This window comes from Ricinus communis, chromosome 4 (assembly GCF_019578655.1).
Source record: "Ricinus communis isolate WT05 ecotype wild-type chromosome 4, ASM1957865v1, whole genome shotgun sequence".
NCBI lineage: Eukaryota > Viridiplantae > Streptophyta > Magnoliopsida > Malpighiales > Euphorbiaceae > Ricinus > Ricinus communis.
Window position 1 is genome coordinate 5,987,039 of NC_063259.1, and position 8,679 is coordinate 5,995,717.

An 8,679-nucleotide genomic window follows, 5' to 3' on the forward strand; every position below is an offset into this window, starting at 1 on the left:
ATTCTAAGCTAAGAATTCTGCTACTGTCCTCCCCTTGACTACCTTCTTAGTGACGTACTCAAAATCAAATTCCTTTAGGGGTACTAACTATCTAGCTAACTTTCATGTAAGAGACAGGGCTTCGAACATGTAATTTAGAGGGTCAATTTTTAAAATTGCTTGCACCCTATAAGAATGGAAGTAGTACCTCAATTTCCTCATGGCCCATATCATTGTTAAACATGTCTTCTCCATGAGGATATACTTTGACTTATGATGTAGCAATTTCTTTCTGAGGTAACACACTGCATGCTCCATATCATTAGGTCTACACTATGTACCATTGCTCCCATGGCATCTTCTTCCAAGGCCAAATATAGAATCAAAGGCTTTCCATCTTTCAACAGCTTGAGTACTGTGGCTTCATCAAATACTCTTTAATTTTGTCAAAGGCTTTCTGACAGTGTTCATCCCATACAACGGGCTGATGGTTCCTTAAAAGTTTGAATATGGGATCACAAACCATTATGAGCTTGGAAATGAACCCACTTATGTATTACAAGCATCCGAGATACCCTTTAACTTTTTCTCTATCTTCGATGTTGGCAACTCTTGAATAGCCTTAACCTTGTCTAGATCGATCTCTATTCCTCGTTGACTCACTATGTGCCCCAGCAACTTCCTTAATGTTACTCCGAATATGCTCTTCTTCGGATTGACTCTGAGGTTATACTTTTCTACTCATCCTAAGAACTTATCAAGAACTTGGAAATGCCCTTACCTTGTTCAAACTTTACCATCACATCCTCTACATATACCTCCACCCCATGTGCATTATGTCGTGAAACAAGTTAGTGGCTACCCACTAATAAGTTGCCCGCACATTCTTTAGTCTAAAAGGCATAACCTTATAGCAATATGTCTCCCACTCAGCGATGAACGACGTCTTCAGCTTGTTTACTACTGCCATTATGATCTGATTGTATCAGGAGAACCCATCTGTGAAAGAGTACATTGCGTTTGAGGTAGAACTGTCGACTATCATATCTATATGAGGAAGAGGAAAATCATCTTTAGGGCATGCCTTGTTTAGATTCCAATAATCCACACACATTTTAACCTTCACCAACCACTCAAGATAGTCAACTACGTCGAGGATATTAGCTTCTACTTATTTAGCAACTTCTTCTCATATCTTTTTTGCCTATTTTGGTCTTAGCCTTCTCATCTTTTGCGTAATTGACTTGATGTACGGATAGGATAGAACCTTGGCATATTGTTGTATGACCAAGCAAATATTGTTTTTCTTTTTTCTATTATTTTTTCAAATTCTCTCCTCTCTTTAAGAGTTATGTCATAAGCTATCAAGATATTTCTTGGATTTGCATCTAGGCCTAAATTAAATGAATCAATTTGGATGTCAAACATGCACATATCAGATTATCAAAATGCATACTACCATTAGGAAAAATATCGCACAAGTAAGCAAAATTATTGTTCATATAATTGATCTTTGAAAAAAAAGAAATGTTGTCCTCATAAAGATCAAACATTATTACATTGATGTAGATGATTCTATGCACGTTTATTGACTGTTTATCAGTCGTTTATTCGCGTATTTGAGTCATATTTATTCCTATTTCATCGCACTGTGGTATGTTTATGAATTTTTCAGGTTTTCGGACTCCTCGATAGAGATTGATTGATTTACGGGCATAAACCAAGCTATTTAGATGATTTACGCGTATTAGATGCTTATCGGACTCAATTCCTTGTTGGCGCGCAGTTCTCCCTTGGACAATTTCAGAAATTTTGCATTTCATGGAGGTGGGTGCCCGTTGCACGGGCCGTGCATATTTGCATGGACCGTTGCACCGGTCGTACATGTTGCGGCCCATAGCGCAGGTCGTGCATATGTCTACAGACCGTAACGCAGTGAAGCGGTTTGCCTATACATAGGCGCACGCAAAACGAGACGGGGTTTCGCTGCTGATTTTTGGACTTCTCTATGCGTGCGACCCCTCACTTCTGCACCTCTATTCTTAACATTTTGGGAGACCAACGTCAGTAGAAAGGATTGATTTGGAGGATTCAAGCAAAGATTGAAGTTTCTAGACGATTGACCGAGACATCTGAGATCCATACTTGAGGCTGGTTTCAGAATTGGCACTTGCAACATTCCCACTCCGACTTGATAGAAGAGCGGTTATATGTTTCATTTTCTTTTCTGTTATTTATTTCCTTTTGTATTTGTTTCTTTCATTATGAGTAGTAGCTAGGACTGCCGAACCTATTGGGGTTCATCTTTATTGATGGTTTGTGTTTAAATATTGGATTTTTATCTAACATTTTTATAATCTTCTTACTGTTTAGTAATAAAATTTGATTCAATTAATTTGAGACGTTAAATTAATTGTCTTTTGGGTTGTTTCTTGACATTGAGAAATGCTTTTTACAACTGGAAATTAAATAGTAAGAACTGGACACTTAGAGATAAGGTTAATTCACTCGCCGGATTAAGACTTAACTACTCTTAATAGTTCTAAATCACGCTTAATGCTAATCTGTAATAATCTTATAGGAAGAGATTCCATTAGGTTAGTGCAGATTTAGGAACTCTGTGAGCTCGAGAGAGGAGCAGAGTTCGATTTAGGATTTAGGCATGGGTAACGAGATTGGCAGTTTATAAAATCAACCTTAGAATTCCATCACTTAGGTCCCCTTTGGGTTTGCTTCTTTGTTATGGTTGTCTTTTGATTATGAGTTGCTATTGTTCTTTTATTTGCATTCATAAACATTAGTTAATTAATTTAGACTTGTCACACCTTATTTTAGATTAAATAACATAATGAACAGTAGTAACTTTAGGTTTACCCGATCTCCAGGGATACGACCTTGATACTCACTAGTGCTAGACCGCATCGATAGGTTCACTGCTTTAAGTGTAGGTTGCATAAGTAGCCCATCAAGTTTTTGGCGCCGTTGCTGGGGAATAGTAATGGTAAACTAGAGTGAATTGTTTTTGTGTTAATTTAGTCATTATCTGTTTATTCATTCATTCTTTATTTTTTTATTATTTTATTTTATTACTTTTGTTGATTGGTGGTTGTTTGGTTTTCCGTTTCAGGTAGTTTATGACTAGGAGCTCTAACCCTGATCCCATAGCACCCTTATCTGACCCGGAGCGCTCTCTCAGATTATTGAGACGATGTTTGCAGGCAGTTGAGGAGGAGGACGGAGTTATAGTTCAGGTTCGAGGAGTTGACGCGATGGAGAACCTCAATCCCCAAGCCATTAATAATCAGAGGACGATGTACGAGTTTGCTCGACCATCTTTGGATGGGACAAAAACTAGTATAGTCAGACCTGCTGTAGCGGCCAAAAATTTTGAAATAAAAGCCAACATTATCCAGATGATCCAGCAGAGCGTGCAGTTTGGAGGATTGCCCAGCGAGGATCCCAATGCACTTATCTCTAATTTTTGGAGATTTGTGACACATTCAAGATAAATGGAACAATCGATGACGCCATTCGGCTGAGATTGTTTCCATTTTCCTTGAGGGACAGAGTTAAGAGATGGTTGCAATCCCTTCCACAATAAATGATTACTACTTGGAAGGCGTTGGCCGAAAAAAATTTATATAAGTATTTTCCTCCCGCTAAAACTGCTAAACTTAGAAATGACATATCTTCTTTTGTGCAGTTTGATGATGAAAGCATGTATGATGCATGGGAGAGGTTTAAAGATCTTTTGAGATGCTGCCCACATCACGGATTGTCAATGTGGATGCAGGTTCAGACCTTCTACAGCGGGTTGAACCTTGCAACGAGGCATATGGTGGATGCTGCAGCAGGTGGGGCGCTAAGCGATGGGCGGCGGGCTCAAAACTGATAGAGGAAATGGCCATGAACAACTATCGGTGGCAATCCTCTAGGAGCCGACTAGGAAGACATGGAGTGGTCAACCAAGTGGACTCTCTGACCTTTGCGAGCTCGGGTGGAGCTTCTAGCCATGAAGATTGACCAACTCTGAATCTTAGGTTCATGCAGTGACGTTGGGCTGCGAGTTTTATGGTGGCCCGCATTACAGTGCAAACTGTCTTTGTGGGAGGTATGTTGCTTCATCCTCTACTACTTTTCCATCTAATTCGCTATGTCTTCCGATGTTGAGCGGGTTGACTATATGGGGAATGCCCCAAGGCGTAGAATGATCCTTATGACAATACATACAACCTTGGGTGGCGCAATCATCCCAACTTCAGTTGGAGGAACAATAACGCTCGGGGGTCCACTGGTTTTCAAAGACTTCATCGGTAGCAACAACGATCGGTGGGCTGCATAAGCTCCTCCTCTACTAGAAAAGAAGTCAAATTTAGAGGAGCTTATGATGAAGTTTTGTGACGTTCTGGAGATGAGGTTCTATGGCCGATAGTGCACTTAGGAACTAGTAGGCCTCGATTCGGAACTTAGAGACCAGTTGGCTAAATCTAAGATGTTGTCGAGGCGGCAAGGAGCACTCCAGGCACTGCAGAGTCTAACCCGAGGGAGCATGTGAACGCCATCACTTTGTGTTCAGGTAAGTTAGTTTCAACTCCTTCTAAGCTTGTTTTTTATGACGCCACTATTGATGTGCAGGTTGAGGCGAGCAGTAAGGTCAGGGAACCTGAGGGACAAAAGGTGAAATCAATTCCTGTCAGGGAATATCAACCTAAGATTCCTTATCCTGCTAGAGCTAAACAAGCAGAGGCGAAAGAGCAGTTCAGTAAGTTTTTAGATATTTTTAAACAACTGCATATTAACTTGCCTTTTATTGATGCATTGGAGCAGATGTCGAAGTATGCTAAGTTCTTAAAGGACATACTTAGCAGAAAAAGGAAGTTGGAGGAGGTCGCCTCTGTTTAGCTTAACGAGGAGTGCTCAGCGGTCTTTTAGAGCAAGTTGCCAGAGAAACGTCACGATCCAGGGAGTTTCACTATTCCCTGCACTTTAGGTAATTTGTATGTTGATGATGTATTAGCTGATTTGGGGGCTAGCATAAATGTCATGCCCACTAGTTTGTTCAATAAGCTAGGTTTGGGGGAGGCAAAATCCACTAGGATGTGCATTCAATTAGCTGACCGTTCTGTTAAGCTTCCTAGGGGAATTATGGAAAATGTGCTAGTTAAGGTAGATAAGTTCATATTTCCTGTGGACTTTGTGGTTTTGGATATGGATAATGAGCATGGTGTACCATTAACTTTGGGGAGACCTGTCCTTGCCACAGCTAGAGCTAAAATAGACGTATTTAAAGGGAAGTTAAAACTTAATGTAGGGGATGACTGTCACTTTTAGTTTACCCTCATTTGATAGTTCTTCCACCGACCATGTTCATGCCATTTGTAGTATTGATGGAATTGATCCTGCATGTAATACACAACCACAATATGTACAAATGGATGATGCTATACATATTTCTTCCCCTGTTAGTATGTGTTATTCATCTGAAAAAAACAACTTGTATCGATATGAGACTTTGTGCTATGATAGACCCGAGAAGGGTAGTTGCAAGTTTGTTTTGACAGTCAACAGCCGAATTCGGAATGGATGAATGGACATCCCAAATCGGTACAGAGAGCGCCTCCTTGGTCATCTACCGCACACATCGGACCTTCTCATTGCGCTTATATGCCTCGAGCCCTAACTTACATTGAGCCTACCTTCTCAATTTGCCCGCGATGCAGGAATGTTGCTGCAGAGTCCAGCTAGACGACTCGAACAAAAAGAAGTGCCTTCGGGAAGCATTCCCAAATCTTTTTTTTAATTGAATCAAACTTTTGCTGAGCCTTAACCGAATCTATTTTTGCTTTTTGAATATTTGGACATTTGGTTTTTATATTTTATGTAGTTATTTATTTTTTAGTTAGATATTTCAGTATGTTTTTAGTGTGTTTGATTTTGAGGAGATGCTATCTTACTGAACCTTTTACTAGATGTTGCTTGGGATGTGTTTATTCTTGAGTTTTGCAGGAGTTAGCCTACTTGATGCTCGTACGTAATTTTAAGGACTAACATATTTTGAAGTGTTAAAGTACACATCAAGGGCAGTATCTAGTAGACTTTCTAGTTTTTATCTCTTTTTGTTGTCTTGTTTTTCTCTTAGTTTTCCAATTTCTTTTATGGACTCCCATAATTAGCTTCATTTTACGTATTTTATTCCTTTTATTTTCGAGTGCCTACCTTGTTCTGAGGGGCGGTGTTTTTCACAAGTGTGGGGTAGGTACCGTAGATTTGTGCAAGTACCAATTTTGTCTTTGCTGTTTTTATCTTGTTTTAATTTCCCTTATTGATTGAATCCATTCATTATTACTGTCCTTATCTTGAGTTTTGTTTTAATCGAGTAGTTAATGATTTTCTTTCTTTTGAATGGACCCTTATTGCTTGTATCGAATCTTTGTGGGAAGAAGGCAATGAACGAATCTCTTAGTTTCAATCAAGCCAGGTAAAATTGGTGTTTTTCCTTAATCCTTTCATTTCACTTTATCTTGGATATAGAACACTGTTAATTTTGATGCGTATTAGATTGTTTGATTGTTTAAACTTTGGTTTGAGAATTCATGCAATTTTATCCCACTCAATGGTGAGGCTTTATGCTCCATTCTGTTTTTTATTAGTGAGCATTGTACAGAATTTTTGTTTCTAGAACTTGCTTTGTGATGACTTTTAAGATTACATGAATTGTTGATAGTCATGAGATGATTTGGGCACTTAGGTATTACACAATTTGGCCAAAAGCCTAACCCGATTTTTCCCTTAGTGAACCCATTTTGAGCCTTAGCCTTTTTATTTCATTATAAATTACATCTGACACTCATTTTACCACTTCTATTCATTCCACCATTCTTTCTACCATTATTGCTGGAAATAATGTACGTTTATGCTACATTTCAGTTTGGATCAATTTGCATATATTCACTAAGTTACTAGATTTTTCATAGATGCTCCCTTCAATCCAAATGATACAAATCATTTTACTACTTTCATTGAGCATTGTATTACTTCATCCTGCATTTTGTTATTGCAGGAGTAAAAAAATAAATAAATAAAAATAAAAATAAATAAATAAATAAAATATTTTAGAATAAGGGTTTAGTTCGAGCATCATCTTATTATTAGAACAACTTAGTGTTTAATTTTGGTACAGTGTTTGATACTTGGCTATATTCTTGCATTACCTGCATAATTTTCCAGCAACTTTTAGCTTACTTTCCATAATTCTCCATACCCTACCTTTAACCCTATTACAACCTGGCTCAAGACCCTTTGATCATGTTTATTGACTATTTCACAGTAGTGGAGATCGAATCTATAAGCAAGCCTATGGTAAGCACTTTTTTTCTGTACTTTTGCGTTGAGAGCTTGGCAATATTTTTCTCACCTATATACACTTGTGTGTTTCGAGTGACATCTTGTAAGGCATGGTTCTCAAATTCTCAGTTTAGATAATTTATCATTTTAATTGTAGTAGCTTTATTAACTTTGTTCTTTGTCTCAAGGATTTAGTGATTTGGGGGTTTTAAGGAAATTCGTCACGGAGTTTCGAGACTTGTTTTGAGTTAACCTTCTGCAATGTATTTGATTGAGTCATTTGGTTTTTGTTTGAGGAGAGAGTTGTTGAATGCTTGAGGACAAGAAAACTCTCAAGTGTGGGGTAGTTTGATGTAAATGATTCTATGCATGTTTATTGACTGTTTATCAGTCGTTCATTCGCGTATTTGAGTCATATTTATTCCTGTTTGATCGTACTTTGGTATGTTTATGAATTTTTCAGGTTTTTGTACTCCTCGATAGAGATTGATTGATTTACGGGCAGAAACCAAGCTATTTGGATGATTTACGCATATTAGATGCTTATCGGAGTCGATTCCTTGTTGGCGCGCAGTTCTAAGGCTTTTGCACGACCTCCTTTGGACAATTTCAGAAATTTTGCATTTCATGGAGGTTGGTGCCCATTGCACGACCCCTGGCACGGGCCATGCATATATGCACGGGCTGTTGCACGACCCGTGGCACGATCCATGCATATTTGCACGGGCCCTGGCACGGCGAAGGCAGTTCTGTCTATAAATAGGCGCACGTAAAATGAGATGGGGTTCTGCTACTGATTTCTAGACTTCTCTACGCGCGCGACCCCTCACTTCTGCACCTCTATTCTTGATATTTTGGGAGACCAACGTTAGTTCAAAGGATTGATTTGGAGGATTCAAGCAAAGATTGAACTTTCTAGACGATTGACCGAGACATCCGAGATCCATACTTGAGGCTGGTTTCAGAATTGGCACTTGCGACATTCCCACTCCGATTCGATAGAAGAGCGGTTATATGTTTCATTTTCTTTTCTGTTATTTATTTCCTTTTGTATTTGTTTCTTTCATTAGGAGTAGTAGCTAGGACTCCCGAACCCATTAGGGTTCATCTTTATTGATGGTTTGTGTTTAAATATTAGATTTTTATTTATCATTTTTGTAATCTTCTTACTGTTTAGTAATAAAATTTGATTCAATTAATTTGAAACGTTAAATTAATTGTCTTTTGGGTTGTTTCTTGACATTGAGAAATGCTTTTTACAACTAGAAATTAAATAGTAAGAACTGGTAGTTAACACTTAGAGATAAGGTTAATTCACTCGCCGGATTAAGAATTAACAACTCTTAATAGTTCTAA

At 38.4% G+C, this 8,679-nt stretch overlaps 1 non-coding gene across 1 annotated transcript; it reads right to left on the reverse strand.

Moving 5' to 3' along the window:
* Window positions 1–3,649: 3,649 nt before the first annotated feature.
* Window positions 3,650–3,756, reverse strand: LOC112535486. The gene has a single exon (XR_003079604.1). It is a non-coding gene; the product is annotated as a small nucleolar RNA R71 (small nucleolar RNA).
* Between the last annotated feature and the right edge of the window lie 4,923 nt (window positions 3,757–8,679).